The 16,149-nt window shown below is 53.7% G+C and overlaps 1 pseudogene; it reads right to left on the bottom strand.

The window, feature by feature from the left end:
- Positions 1 to 283: 283 nt before the first annotated feature.
- The window catches only part of LOC135892056 (bromodomain-containing protein 4-like), a 145,883-nt pseudogene continuing 130,017 nt past the window's right edge, over positions 284 to 16,149 (bottom strand).

Genomic DNA, 16,149 nt, shown 5'->3' with positions numbered 1-16,149 from the left:
GTCGAGTGATCAGGGCACCCTTCCCAGCAGCTGCATGTCCAATCAAACCTAGTACGTAGTTGGCTTGTCTTGGTCGGTCTTTCTTCAGTGTGTGAGGGGGGGCAAAAGTCAAACTGTAAGGCAGACTCTGCTGATCCTTCGGAGGCCTCGACTGAAAGATCTGCAATGGTCAGACATGCAGAAGGGCTGCAGGAATGCTCCCCCTCCCAGCCGCCATTAACACTATGGAGAGTCAAAGATTGGCCGGGAAATTAAAGAGTCAAGAGAAGAAAACCAGGCGCTATTAGAAAAGATTCTCTTCGAATATTGCCAACAAATCGCTCTGGAAATTCATGTCGATAGTAGCTGCCATCTGAAGGGGGAGAGGAGATAGGAGAATTACAAAGGCTGCAGGATTGATGCTCACAGGAGCACATTGCAGGGATGCTGCACTTGACTCAATGGGTGGCATTGGGGGCCAGGGATTTTGCTGGGCTACCTAAACTTTTTACTGGTATAATCTAGTACTTTTGCCCTATAAAAGTGGACCTAAGTCTCCTGGCACAGTTGTCTGCCAATCTGTTCAAGTTGGGAGTCTTCACTCAGTTCACCGAGGGATCAGCATCCCAGCAAAAGCACTCTGGCCTGCTTGTAACCCCTGGCCGATAAACCCAGCGTGCTCTAGGACTATCAATTAAACTGCAGTGATGCTCTGTTACTCAGCTCACTGCCTGAACATCTGCCTCAAATTGCCCCCCATCAGAGTGCCCAATATCTCCCCCTCCCCCCCCACTCACCGCCTCTCTGCGCCTTCGCTCCTGCTCCCGTTTTCTGGCCATCTCTCTCTGCTGATCCAGCATAGACTGAGAGGACTGTGGCTGAGAGCTCTGTGCTTGGGGCGCAGAGGCTGCAGCTGACACCTGCTGCTGCTGCTGCTGCTGCTCCTGGCGTCTTCGGACTTCTTCCTGAACTCTGCGAGCTTGCTCCAGGGCATCCTCATCATCACGACTCCTGCCAAGACCCAAAAGTGTCATTAGAATGGTGGGGCGCTTTGTGCAAACCCATAAGGCATAGAAGTTTCTTAAACAGCTCTATGGGGGTACTGCTGGGTCCTTCTTCCACCCATGGGCTGGTTCATCATTGCTGTGATGAAGGACTATTTGAGGAAACACCATTCTAGAGTGGGAAGGGAGGTCTCAGATTTGGCTGTTTCAAACTTGTTCCTAGTGTGACCCGTATCTTAGATTTCAGAGTAGCAGCCATGTTAGTCTGTATCAGCAAAAAGAACAGGAGTACTTGTGGCACCTTAGCGTGTCTCATGGATGCCTCCCCTCTGTGATCCTATAACCTTCCTGTGGGAACTCCAGCAATCACTGACATAGTGAAGTCTCTCAGGAAAGGACTCAATGTATTACATTTTTAATGCCAGGTAGCAACTGGAAACGAGGAAGAGCAGCCAGCACCATGTGTCCAGCCATCTCCCCCAGCAAGTGCTCCCTGGGGATCCCAGTTGGAGAATGGGCAGCTAAGGGGTTTCTCCCTGTGGAGTTTGTTGCATAGTCAAGCCACCCATTTCGCGACACCCACACTGTGGAATGGGAAGTGCTTAGCGCATCAAGAGATTCTTGCTCATGTTGCTTCTTGCTTAACAGTACAGTTAGTCAGCTTGAGAAGGAGGAAACCGCAGCTGTTATCCAGCTGGCACACCCAGATACCTCAGTGGTATGAACTGTGAACAGAGTATGATGCTGGAACTCTACAACTTGCACTGGCTCCTGCGTGGGCAAGGAGCCCACCTCCTCATGAGCCCACCATGGAAGCGGTGGCTATATTACACACACTGATTATGTTCAGAGTTCCTGCACTGCAGCATGTAAGTGCTGCCACGCGTCTAGGCTAACAGAGCCCAGGTACAACCCAAGGGAGCTAGAGAAAAGGTGGCCTGGACAACAGGGCCATGTCTGGTATACCCCTCAAAAGGGCAGTGGAGACAGCTTTACCCTCACTGTCTTCTGGTTGATCATGCTGAAAAACCTGTCTTTTCCCAAAGAATCAGCAGTGGCTCCAAGGCACCAAGCTGACAAGTGAAGCAAAAAGCAGAAGTGACTGTCCCCAATGGGGACATAACCCCATTCACAGCACCTCGGTACCCTGGGGAGACAAGCTTTAGGAGCAATGAAATACGGATGTGCAGGCCTCTCACCTCATCCTTTCCTGCTCCCGCCTCAGCCGCTCCTTCTCCTTTTCCACCTGTTCTGCCTGAGCTTTGAGTGCCTTCTCCCGCTCCTCCTTCTCCCGCGCTGCCCTCTTGAAATGCTCAAAGCTATCGCTGGAGGACTTTGCTGTGGAGGATGGAGTCGTGAGGGGTTTCTGGACCAAGCTTGCCCACGAGCCCATGTTCTTTATTTTCAGATCCTGTGAAGTCAAGAAGGCAGCATTAGTGTTGAACTGGGCCATAGCTAGCAGACAAAGCCTCCCAGCTAACGTTAACAGCACACAGAAGCATGATGAGTCTGGCATGAACCTTAGTGCTAGGCATTATGGTTAAGTTCAGAGAGTCACAGTAAGAGGCCACAGAACTCCCCCAAAATCATTTGCTGAAGGGAACCTTCAGCACTTGTGACCTGTTTCAATACAGCACAGACTGATAGTTACTGAAAGAGGAGGTTACTTACCTATAACTGGAGGTTCTTCGAGATGTGTGGTCCATATTTGTATTCCACTGAGGGGTTACGCACGCGAACCATGCGCCTGCAATCAGAGCTTTTGAAAGTAGTGTGCATTGGTCCGTGCATGTGCCCTGGTTCACCTTGCGCTTCCAGCCGAGGTGATAAAGGGTGAGTCGAACCGGACCGTGTCGCCAGTTCCTTCTCCAACACGAATCAGACAGATGCGTAGCAGAGAGGAAGGAGGGTAGGAAGTGGAATACACATAGGGACCACGCATCTCAAAGAACCTCCAATTACATGCAAGTAACCACCTCTTCTTCGAGTGATGATCCCTACTATTCCACTGGTGGTGATTAACAAGCAGTACCTAAGTTGGAAGAGGGTGCAAGGATGAGGAAGGAATGGTTGTGTGGAGAACTGCCATCCAAAGGAGGCATCTGCCACTGAGTCCTGCACTAAGACAGTGTGCTGCAAAGGTGTGTAAGAACTCCCCGTGGCCACTCTACATTGTCCCTAACTGAAGGGAGTCCATGGTCAAAGCCTGAGCTCTCGTGGAGTTAGCCTGCACCCCTGTGGGGATAGGTAGGCCTGACAGTTGGTAGCAGAGTGAAATGCAACCCGAAATCCATTTAGAGATCCTCTAGGTGGAGATGGCTCGCCCCCTGAGTCTTTCTGCTACTGCAACATATACAGCCTAGGGGAGTTCCTGATTGGTTTTGTTCTCTGCAAGCAACAGGCCAGAGCTCGTCAGACATTGAGGGAATGGAGTTGATGTTCCTCTGCAGATGCGTGTGGTTTCAGGAAGAAAATAGGTAAGTGAATAGATTGATTGATGTGAAACTGGGAGACCACCTTTGGTAAAAAGCTGGGGTGTAGATGTAGGGAAATGATCCTTCTCTAACACTATAAAAGGCGGGTCCTCTATCATAGCTTCAAGTTCACCAACCCTTCTCGCAGAAGTGATAGCAACAAGGAAAGCAACTTTCATGGAAAGGAGGGACAGAGCACGATGGTAACAGTTCAAAGTGTGGTTTCGTTAGCATGGAGAGAACTAGATTCAGGTAACCATTGGGGTGTGATCGTTTGGATGGGAGAGGTTGTGATGAGGCCTTTCCAAAACCTAGTGGTTGTGTAAAGACAGTGCAACCTTCCACTGGACAGTAGAACGCGCTAATCACTGCCAGGTGGACTCTCAAAGAGTTGAGACAAAACCTGATGACTTCAAGGACAGAACATAATCCAGGATCAGGGGGATCCCCATCAGTTCAGGCAGAAGTACTTTTTGTTAGACCCAAGATGAGAAACGTTTCCATTTGGCTCGGTAACATTGCCTAGTGGAATCCTTCCTGCTGCTGGAGAGGATGTCTTGCACAGCAGGAGAGCACGTGGAGGCTAAAGCAAATGGCCATCCAAATACCATGTTCTGAGGTGGAGCGCATGTGGATTGGGATGCCTGATCTCGCTGTTGTACTGGGTCAGGAGATCGGGGAAGTTGTGGAGGGGAATTGGTGGGCAGAATGACATGTGGAGGAGATTGGGAAACTGGAATTGCGTGGGCCAACAGGGTGCGATCAGAATGACCATTGCGCTGTCTTGTTAGATCTTGTGCAGTACCTGAGGCAGGAGGGAAGGCGTAGTTGATTTGGTCTGACCAAGGGAGCAGGAGAGCATCACCCTGAGAGTGGTGACCGAGGCCTCCTCTGGAGCAGTATGTGGTACATTTGCTGTTAGTTTGTGATGTGAATAGGTTTCTGGTCAGGGTCCTCCATCAGGTGAAGATGCTGTGTACTACTGAATTGTGTACTACTGAATTGTGAAGTTCCCTCTCGTGGGAATTGCAAAACGTCTGCTGATCGAGTGCGAGACTACATTCTGTGTCCCTGGATGACAGCCTGCAGACAAGAGAATCTGGTGATTGATGAACCAATTGCAGAGATTGTGCATAGAGCGGCCCATCATGTTCCTGTTTGTTGATATAGGAAACGGCAGTAGTGTTGTCTGACATGAGGAGACCATGATGGGAGTGAATAAACAGAAGAAAGGATTGGCATGCCTTTCTTACAGCTCAGAGTTCCAGGATATTTATGTACATCCTGGATTCTCGGGGAGACCATGTGGCCTGTGCTCATCCATGTGGGCTCTTCAGCCTATCGGGGATGCATTGGTGATGATCATCTTGTCTGGTAGGAGGGAAGGAAGGGAACCCGCACGCATATATGACGTGGCTCTGACCACCATCGGAGGGATGACAGCATAAAATCCAGGGAGTGATGATTTGGTGAGTAAACGTACTGGAGCCACGTCTCAAGGCAGCAAAGGTGGAGTTGTGCAAATGGATCACACATGTACACAAAAGCCACGTGGCCCAGGAGGGACAGGCAAGTCCTGGCTGGTACATAATGATTGCTCATGATGTGAGTTATGGCGTCACTAACTGTCTAGAACCTGTCTTTCAGTAAGTAGGCCCGTACTGTGTCCGAACTGATGATAGCTCCTGTGAAGTCCAGAGACCGTGTGGGGTCTAGGATTGGATTTCTCGACATTGATGTGGACTCCAAGGTGTAGCGGGGTGAACGCCCGCTCCAGCCCGGAAGGGGTTGGAAAAGCCCTGCAGAGGGCTGGGGCTGTGTAAAGGAGCAAAACCCCGGCTGATTGGGGAAGTGGCTGCAGCTGGGGCCACTCCCCAAACTGAGCCTTATAAGAAGGCCAGGGTAGCCAGAGCTGAAGAGTCTCCTTCTGACTGCAGAGAGAGACAGGCCTGGCTGCAGGGAGCTCACCCGGGGACCTAGAGTGAGGCAGGGCTGGGGAAAGGCCTTGGGGGCTGGGAAGCCCTAGGCCAGCAACTCCCCAGGCTGCAGGGCCTGGTCCTAGGCCCATATAGGTATTGGGGTTGCAGAGGGGCAACCTGAGGGTGGGTAAAGGCAGACAGTCCAAACCCTTTGTTGCCTGTGATGGTTGGCTGATAGACTGCGGTCTGCCCCAGGGCGCGGGGGCTAGATGGTGACTGGCAGTAGCCATGACTGAGGCGACATTGGGATAGGGGGTGGGGAGACCCAGAGAGAGAGACTGGGGTACTGCCAGGGGGGCAGCACCCAAGCCAAGGGCACTGGGGTCCGGGAGGGATACGGGGGCCAATGACAGGTGGGACACCAGGCCTGCAGAGGGCGATCCGGATGCTGGTGAGCTAATTCCCGAGACGATCAGTAGGAGGCGCCGCAGGGGGGAGTCCACGCCTGATTACACAAGGGATGAAAGGAAGTTGAGCAACATGGAGGTTGCTTCTTGCCTGGATCGTGCAATTAGAAGCCAATCTAATATCTGACATAGGCCGCAAAGATGGAAAAAACTTTGGCGAAGACTCGGAGTGGTGGCTATTCTGAAGGGGAGCACCCTGTACTGGAAATAGTGGGTGCCCACTATGAATCTCAGGAAATGTCTGTGGGACGGATAGATATCAATGTGAAAATAAGCAACTTTCATATCGAGAACCGTAAACCACATGCCCTTTTCTATGGATAGGATAATTGCTGCCAGCATGACCATATAAAACTTGAGCTTGTGAATGTACCAACAGATGTCGGAGCTTGAGGATTGGTCTCCACCTGCCTTTCTTCTTGGGTATCAAGAAGTAAGTTGTGTAAAACCCTGTTCCCTGGCATTCTGTGTGTGTGTGTTCTACTGCTCCCTGTTGTAATAAGGAGTTCACCATTTGGGTGAGAATGCTGTTGTGAGGGCGGTCCTGAAGAGGGACAGGGAGGGGGGTCTCGGAGGAGGTAATTCGATGAACTCGATCACATAGCCCTGGTGGATGATGTTCAACACCCATTTGTCTATTATCATCACACTCCAACTGTGGGGAAAGTGTGCTAAATGACCCCCAACGGGGGGGGGGGGGTGTGGTTGTGAGGTTGCAGGCATAGTTGTTGGCAGCTCTGGGGCTCGCCTCAGAAATACTTCTTGGTTGGAGGTTGTAGCTGTGATGTTGAAGCATGCAAAGGAGGCCCAGGAGGCGGCGAGATAGCTGAGTCTTTTGATGCTTCCTTGGAGGCTCAGGGGGTCTTTGAAGGCAAAATTGTGGGGACCTATAGCACTGGTGGAATTTGAGCTTGGGGGCAGGAGCATAGATGCCCAGTGAGCGAAGGGTGGCTCTGGAGTCCTTGAGGGAATGCAGCGATTTATCTGTCTTTTGGTTAAAAGGATGGGATTCACCAAAAGCGAGGTCTTCAACAGTGTTCTGTACCTCCCTCGGGAAAGGACAGTTACCTGTTCCATAACTGGCGTTCGAGATGTGTTGCTCATGTCTATTCCACAGTAGGTGTGCGTGCTCGCCACGTGCACCGGTGCCGAAAGTTTTTCCCTCAGAAGTATCCGTAGGGGGAGCGCTGCTGCGACCCCTGGAGTGGCGCCTCTATAGCGCGCTATAAGGGGAGCCGCGTGCTCCCCCCACCCTCAGTTCCTTCTTGCCGGACCAACTCCAACAGAGGGGAAGGAGGGCGGGATGTGGAATAGACATGAGCAACACATCGCGAAGAATGCCAGTTACGGAACAGGTAACTGTCCTTTCTTCTTCAAGTGCTTGCTCATGTGTATTCCACAGTAGCTGATTGCAAGCTATGTCTGATGGAGGTGGGTAGGAGTTCAGATTCCCTGGCTGAAGCACAGCTCTACCGAAAACAGCGTCATCCCTGGTGTGGGAGACGATCGCATAGTGCGATGTGAACGTGTGTACTGAGGACCAGGTAGCGCCTCTACTGATGTCCTGGATAGGGACATGGGCTACAAAGGCCGCCGCCGAGGCCTGAACCCTTGTCGAGTGAGCCCTTATGATAGGTGGTGCAGGAACCCCTGCTAGGTCGTAGCATGTGTGGATGCATGATGTAATCCACCGGGAAAGCCTCTGGATGGAGATCAGTTGACCCCTCATGCGCTCGACTGAAGCAACAAAGCGTTGCGAAGAGCTAGTCTGATCCAGACTCTGTGCACATCGAGCGTATGGAGGCGACGTTCCTCGTTAGAGGCATGAGGTTTGGGGCAGAGGATAGGCAGGAAGATGTCCTGGCCCATGGGAAAAGCGGAGACTACCTTAGGGAGGAATGCTGGGTGTGGGCGGAGCTGAATCTTGTCCTTGTGAAAGACTGTGTAAAGGGGGGTCGCAGGTCAGGGCCCCAAGCTCCGAGACCCGCCAGGCTGACATGATGGCCCCGAGGAAGGCCACCTTCCATGAAAGGTGAGACCATGAGCATGTGGCCAGGGGTTCGAACGGGGGCCCCGTGAGGCGGGATAACACTAAATTTAGATCCCACTGAGGGACAGGGGTTCTAGCATAAGGAAAGGACCGATCTAGCCCTTTGAGGAAATGCCCTGTCATGGCATGGGAGAAAACGGAGCAGCCCTGGACCAGCAGATGGAACGCCGAAATAGCCGCCAGGTGCACCCTGACGGAGGAAGGGGCGAGGCCTTGAGTTCTAAGGTGAAGAAGGTACTCAAGAATAAGTTGGAGCGGGGCAGACATTGGGGAAGTACCCTGCTCGCCCGCCCACCTGGAGAACCTGGACCACTTCGTCAGGTAGGCTCGGCGCGTAGATGGCTTTCTACTTTCGAGGAGGACACGCCTGACCCCTTCCGAACACCTTCTCTCCTCCGCATCTAGCCAATGATCAGCCACGCTGTCAAATGGAGGGTGGCCAGATTGGGGTGGAGGCAGCGGCCCTGGTCGAGTAGGTCCGGGCGGAGCGGCAACGGCTGCGGAGGGGCCACGAGCAAGCCCAGGAGGGTCCTGTACCAATGTTGCTGGGACCAAGCTGGGGCGATCAGGAGGACGCGCGCCTTGTCCGTTTTCACTTTCTCCAGTACCTTGCCAATGAGGGGAAACAGGGGAAAGGCGTAAAGGAGTTGACCCGACCATGACAGGAGAAAGGCATCTGAGATCGCGTTCCTCCCCACGCCCCCTCTGGAACAGAACCTGTGGCAACGGCGGTTCTGTCAATACCGAGAGGATCTTGTCCAGTTTGTCCCAGGCCTGGGAGAACTCTGAGGCCAACCAGAGTTGGAGTGGCCTCATCCGAAGCCTGGCGTGGCGGACCACGTACGTGCACGCCGCCATGTGGCCCAGGAGCTGCAGGCATGCCCTGGCTGTGGTGACGGGGAACTCCGTGACTGAGGCTATAAGTCCCTTCAGGGTCTGGAACCTGTCCAGGGGAAGGGAGGCTGTGGCCTTGGAGGCATCCAGGAGAGTGCCTATGAATTCTATGCGCTGCACCGGGACCAATGTTGACTTGGCCTCGTTTATTAGGAGGCCTAGGTTGGCACACGTAGCCAAGAGCAGGTCCACGTGGTTCTGTACCTGGGACTGCAAGCTGCCCTTGAGCAGCCAGTCGTCGAATAGGGGAATATCTGTACCCCTCGGCGACTGAGGTAGGCCGCCACTACCGCCATACACTTTGTGAATACCCTGGGCGCGGTGGACAGGCCAAACGGGAGGACCGTAAATTGGTAGTGGTCCTGTCCCACTAGGAAATGGAGGAAGCGTCTGTGCCCCTCGAATATATGGATATGGAAGTATGCGTCCTGAAGATCCAGGGCCGCATACCAATCGCCAGGGTCCAGAGCGGGTATGATACATGCCAGAGACACGATGCGGAACTGGCATTTTGCCATGAACTGATTGAGGTCTCGCAGATCCAGGATGGGCCTGAGCCCCCCTTTCGCCTTGGGGATCAGGAAGTAACGGGAGTAAAACCCTTTCCCCCGGAACTCCCCCGGAACCTTCTCCACAGCTCCCAAGCTGAGGAGCCGACCCACTTCCTGCTGTAGCGGGGTAAATGCAACGGATCCCCCTTGCCGTCCGAGGGAGGGGGGTGGGAGGGCGTGTAACCCTGGGAAATGGTGTTGAGGACCCATCGGTCCGATGTTATTCGGGACCATTCCATAAGGAATGCACACAAGCGGTTGCTGAAGGCAAACTTTATTGGTAGGAGGGTCCTCTCGGGGGTCACCGGGGTACCCTCCTGCAACCAGTCAAAACCGCCTCTTGCCCTGCTGCTTGCCCCTGGAGGGCCGAAGCTGCGGGGCAGAGCGAGACTGCCTCTGAGGTCGCCTCTTTTGGGTCTTGGATCTCTTGTAGGCGGGCTCGTATCTCGGCTGGGGCGCAGGGATGGAGGCTTGCGTCTTAGGCTTGTCCTGGGGTGGGACGTAGAGCCCAAGGGTTTGAAGGGTAGTACGTGAGTCCTTCGTGCCATAGAGCCGCACGTCTGTTTGTTCTGCGAAGAGCCTCCGCGGAGAGCCCAGACAGCAGTAGCCACGATGCCCTGCGCATGGACACGGCCGAGGCCACGGACCGAGCAGCCGTGTCAGCTGCACCCGACGCCGCCTGCAGAGCAGCCTTCGCGGCGGCGGTGCCCTCCTCCACCAGTGCCTTAAAATCCTTCCGTTCGCGCTCTGGAAGGGAGGGCTCGGATTTCGGCCGTGACCCCCACAAGTTAAACTCACATCAACTGAGGAGGGCCTGGTGGTTGGCCACCCGGAGCTGGAAGCTGGCCGACGAATAAAGCTTCCTGCCAAACGAGTCAAGTCTTTTAGAGTCTTTATTTTTGGGTGTGGGTCCTGGTTGACCCCGTCTTTCCCTATGATTTACGGACTCCACCACTAGGGAGTTGGGGGCCGGGTGGGTATAAAGGTATTCGTGCCCTTTCGTGGGCACGAAGTATTTGCGCTCTGCCTTTTTCGATATTGGGACGAGGGAGGCCGGCGTTGGCCAGAGGGCATTGGAGATGTTAGCCACCCCTTCGTGCAGCAGGAGGGCCACTCTGCCTGGTACCGAGGATGAGAGCACGTTAAACAGTGAGTCTGAGGGTCCCTCATCTCCTCAGCTTGGAGTTGGAGACAGGATGCAACTTGCTTTAGTAGCTCCTGACGAGCCCTGAAGTCCTCCTGCGGTGCGGAGGGGGGTGGGGCTGCAATTTTGTCATCTGGTGCAGGGGAGGGGGCCGGTACGGGGCTCTGCACGTCGGCCGGTGCCACGGGATCCACCCCTTGGTCGGACTCCTCGTGCGGTGCTGAGGATCCATGATCCACCGATCTATCCCTCGGGGGTCTGGATAGTGCGGCTGAAGGGGCCTCCGATGCCCCGGCTATTGACCGAGGGCCTTGCTGGGCGTGCACAGGGGCCCAGGGGTCCACTGGCACCACTGGCCTTGCCACAGGGGCCCTTGCCATTGACTGTGGTGCGGCACCAGCGGCACCAGCTAGTCAGGTTGGCCCGGCTGAGTCGTAGGGCGCTGCCTGTAGGCCGAGGTCGGGGTTACCAACGACCTATCGGTGCCGTGGGAGCGGTACGAGCGGTGATACCGAGAGCAACGTCTGCCATGGGACCGGGACTCCGATGTCGACAAACGGTGCCGCCTCGAGCTGCTACTCCTCGAGACGCTTCGACGCCTGGATCCGCGACGACGCGGAGCTGGCGATCCCCGCCAGGAGCCGTGGGCACGGTGCCTCGATGTGAGAGAGCTGGAGCGAGACCGGCGACGACGCCCATGCTGGGAGCGGCTTCGGTAGCTCCTCCGAGAATAGGAGCGTCTACGGCGTCTGCCCGTCCTGCCGATACTCTGTACTCGGCGTGGAGCAGTGCCTGGAACTTCGCTCAGACGGCACCCAACCAGACAACCTGTTGGGCGACGAAAGTGGAGGCTGGAGACTGTGTCCTGACAGGACACTGAGCGGCGAGCGGGCCCGAGAGCGATCCCCTGACCGGGATTGGCATTGGGTCGGTGTCGACTGTCGAGAGCCCAGCGGCGGCAACTGAGTCGACACAACCGGGCTGCTCCGCTCAACCTGAGTCGGAGCTCTAGAGCCCGGGGGGGGGGGGGGGGGAGCGGAAACTGGGGCTGCCTGACGTGGGTCTAGCCTCACCCCTTGCTCTCTCTCAACGCCTTTGAGAGGACAGGGCCTTTCTCTGCTTCTTGGACGGGGAGCGGTGCCGGCCATCGGAAGGTGCCGGGAGATCGCGGCGCACCGAAGACGAAGTGCCCGGTGCCGATTCTGCTCGGTGCACCAGGGTTGGGGCCAGTGCTGACTCCATGAGAAGGGCCCGAAGTCTAATGTCTCTCTCTTTTTGAGTTCTGGGTTTAAAGGACCTGCAGATTTTACAGCGGTCGCTGATGTGAGATTCGCCCAAGCAGCGGAGACAGTCGGCGTGCGGGTCACTTGTAGGCATCCAACACCTGCAAGTCTCGCACGATCTAAACCCTGGGGCCCGGAGCATGCCCCGGCCCGAACACTAACTAACTAAGCTGAAACTTTATTGAACTAATACACACAGGTACTAACAACGACGAAACGAGCTCTGGGACGAGCTGCAGCAAAGCTGGAGCAAGTAGTTCCGATGCACCGTCACTGGCGGCAAGAAGGAACTGAGGGTGGGGGGAGCACACAGCTCCCCTTATAGTGCGCTATAGAGGTGCCACTCCAGGGGTCGCAGCAGCGCTCCCCCTACGGGTACTGCTGAGGGAAAAACTTCCGGCACCGGTGCACGTGGCGAGCACGCACACCTACTGTGGAATACACATGAGCAAGCACTCGAAGAAGAAACCAAAGGAATGGAGCCAAGACATTCTACGCATAACTATGGCGGTAGCCATGGCCCTGCAAGAGGTATCTGCTGCATCTACCCCCGACTGGAGGGCTATTCTGGCTATCAGCTTCCCTTCCTCAATAAGTGTCTGAAAGTGAGCCCAATCGTGTTGTGGCAGGCTATCAGTAAATTCCTGGAACTTGCTGTAATTCAGGAAGTCGCACTTGACTAGTAATGCCTGAGAGTTCACAATACAGAATTGAAGGCTGGCTAAGGAAAACACCTTGCGTCCCAAAAGGACCAAATGTTTGCCCTCCTTATCATCAGGCGTAGATTGAAGGTGCTGTTGCTTGGCTTGTGCAGTCGTTGCCTGGACAACTAGGGTGTTTGGAGGAGAATGCAAAAAATAAAAAATAAAAGGGGGGGGGTGTCTCAGACCCCTTAGCAAGAACGTAATGCTTTTTGGCCCCTCTGGGGTAGCCATACATGTGGGAGGGGTGTGCCACATGGTCCTGGCAGGCTCCAGAATAGCTTCAGTAATAGGAAGTGCAATTGTGGCTGGTCCCGGGGTCCTAGATTTCTTCCAGCGGAAACTGGAGTTCCCTTGAGAATCTCTGCAACAGTTCCTTGAAATTGCCTGAAGTCATCCAGAGGCGAAGGGGATGCTGCAGTCACTGCTTCATCTGGAGAGGAAGAGGGAAAACGTACCAATTCTTGCAGCACCGCGGGGACCAGACGGAGGTGTTCCTCCTCGACCAACAGATCTGAGAGTCTGCTCGAAGGAGCCTTTAAGTAGGAGGCAGGCAAAATGTTCCGTGGACCAGGCTGGTTCCAAGGGGGGGGGGAGAAGAGAGGGTATTGGGACCAGGTCCCCAGTATAGCCAATAGGCCAGATCTGAGGAAGGTTGTGGTGGCCCCCACGGTACCAATGGCTCTGAGGCCGTTGAAATGGTGGATGCTGCCATGGATGTAGCAGTCTCTGTGAAGACACGTAGGGGTGATAGGACATAGCTGGTTCCTCTCCTGGTTCCGATTCTTCAGAGGAGGAGAAGGCAGACTGGTTCAAATGGTGGTACCGTCCGAACCGGCGGAAGGGTGTAGACCATCGGAGCAGATGGTGAGAGGACCTGTACTGGGGACATATCCTGAGGTGAAGAAATCCTCTCTCTAAAGGTGGAAGGGCTGGCTGGCTGGGGTGACTTTGGGTCCGGCAAGGCGAACATGTCCTGGGGTTCAGGTACAATTCCAGATCTCCCCGGTGTCACAGGCACCCTTTCCCTGGGCTCGTATCAGTGCCGGTGGCATGGACTTTCCCAGAACAGGAGGATTCCATGTCTTGTGGAGGGTTGGTGATGATGGTACTGTTGGACAGGTGCTTGGAAGTACCAGATTCCATTGCTTGTGGGACTTCTTCTCATGCCTATGGGACTTAGTGAGAGTTCCATCCCCATGGCTCGAACTCATGGAAGGAGCGTCCACTTTCTTTGGCTTTGAGGAAGACTTAGTACCATGCGTATGGGTATGCTTCCTTACCTCCCAGTTAGACCCCGCCACAGGGTTTGTGGGGGTGGTTCTGCCGGTACTGGCTTTGGATGTGGTAATGGGAGGTGTGCGTTCCTCGCTGATTCAGGCTGATACACAGGGGGAGTTTCTCTGCCTGGATCCGAGTGAGGCCTCATGGCAAGCTCCATGTGGTGCTTTTGGAAGCGGAGGATCTGGTCTTTTTTGGTGTGGCTGGGAAAGGATTGGCAAATACTGCACCTGGATGTGATGTGAGCTTCCCCCAAGCAGTAGAGACAGTATTGGGTTCATCACTGATGGAGAAGAAGCACGTGCAGGAGGCGCAGAGTTTGAAGCCCAGAATTCTGGGCATAGTCCAGTACCTGCACATGGGTACTGGGTGGTGTGTTGGATGAAGGAAAAAAACAAGCCCCAATCTTATCTTAACTAAATGCTAAAACTGCAATAAAAACTGTAATAAACTACCATAAAACTGGGTAAAACTATGTACAACTATCTTAATTAAAGATGCACCAGAGAGGAGGACACTGAAAGTTCCGACCTGAACCATGCGGCAGTGAGAAGAACTGGAGATGCGGTTGGTCAGCCCCTCCCTTTAACACCTTGGATGAAGCACAAGATGATCCAGGGCGCATGAAAGGACCAACAGACACTACTTTCAAATTCTCCAACTCTGGGCACATGGTGCGCATGGCTTAACCCCTCAGTGGAACACAAATAGGGACCATTACTTGAAGAAGGTGATATTACCATCTGAAAGCTGTTCACAGTGGCATGTACGAAATGAGTTGGTAGTCTCATTTTACAGCTCCTGGTTCCCATATTGTCAAAACCACCACATCTGTGCCTGCCATTTGTGGTCAGAAGTGTAGGGCTGAATGGGTCACAGAGACTGAGCTCCCTTCCCACGCATAGGGAGTCCCCTCTGCATCCCAGCGACACAGGTGGGAGATGCTTGCCCTGCTGTGCCCAGGCTGTTCCTGATCTGCAGATAGAAGCCATCAGTCCTTACAGCTCTCAGCCAGGCCAAACTCTCTTGTACAATCACTTTCACATTCAAAAATTGAGCCCAAACCTACATGAAGCAGTGAGGCTAATGGTGCCCCCCCACCCCCCAGACACTTGCATACTCAGGGGAAGCTGAACTAATTACTATAGGGATTGATCCTTGAACTGGGACTCCAAGAATATTCCAGCACCCATATAAATATGAGCTAAGATACACTGATGGCAATGTCATTCTTTAGCTCCCAAGCAGCCATTGCACCCGAATAAACTGTATCTCACAGCACTGGTGCACCCAGAGCTCAACGTCTCAAAACACTTCACAAACAACCTTTCCCCCTGCAATGGGCAGGGCAGGTATCATCTCATCATTTTAGAAATGGGGACACAGAGGCTCAAAGGTGAAAGCTGTTGCCCACTGAGCCTCATGTTTGTTTCCCCAGACCCCAAGCTGTGACCAGATGTGCCTAATTAACGGTATTTTAAGTCTTGTTATAGCCAGGTTGGCCCCAGCATATGAGAGGTAATATATTTTATTGGACCAACTTCTGCTGGTGGAAGGTACAAGCTTTCAAGCTTCACAGAGCTCTTCTCCATGTCTGGGGAAGGAAGAAGTCTGATTTCCTTCTCCAGACCTGAAAAGATCTCTGTGAAGCTTAAATGCTTGTACCTTCCACCAACAGAAGCTGGTTCAATAAAAGCTATTACCTCACCTACCGTGTCTCGGTGTATTTTAGAATAGCTCTGTGCTTACTGGCTCTATGGCACACAGAGTTGCTCTACCCTTGCAAGCGGCCAGGACAGCCCCCTGCTGGTAGTAGGATGCATCCACTGCATCCATTTTCTGCACCCAAAACAAACAGCATATTTCGTTAACTCAGGCAACTGAAATGGTTACCAGTGGTGAGAGGGAAACATGAACACCCTTCCCATATGATGTGAAGAACAAGGCCCAGGAATGGACCCATGCATATTCCCCAAGTAATCAGACAGCAGGCACATCTCCCATGGCCCAGTGCAGGACTGCGCACCAGTGTCTATTTGTTCAGTACAGTTAAAGACATAAAGGAAAAGGTGGAAAGTCCTTTAAGTGACCTAGCAGTAGATCACACTGCGAGTGAGCTTTGACTTTTGCTGCTATTCAGCCGGTATTTTATTTTGCATCCAGAATATTGAGTACTAATCCCCATAGCTCAGAAACCATTGCAGGGCACAGCATCAGGGAGAGAGAGAGCACTAAAACTAGTTTACTCTGGTGAGCCTCACCCTGGCGTGAAGGGACAGGTCTGCTCAATCTGGGATAAGACATGAGGCCAAGTCCACTTCGAGGCACCCCAACCTGTGTCCTAAGCAGAAGAGGATGGGGGACCTAGCTGAGTAGATCAAACCGTTAGAGAAGGGCCAACT

The sequence above is a fragment of the Emys orbicularis genome, chromosome 19 (assembly GCF_028017835.1).
Source record: "Emys orbicularis isolate rEmyOrb1 chromosome 19, rEmyOrb1.hap1, whole genome shotgun sequence".
In the NCBI taxonomy this organism is placed as follows: domain Eukaryota; kingdom Metazoa; phylum Chordata; order Testudines; family Emydidae; genus Emys; species Emys orbicularis.
Note: the sequence above shows the minus strand (reverse complement) of the source record. Positions and strands in the feature narration are given on the sequence as shown.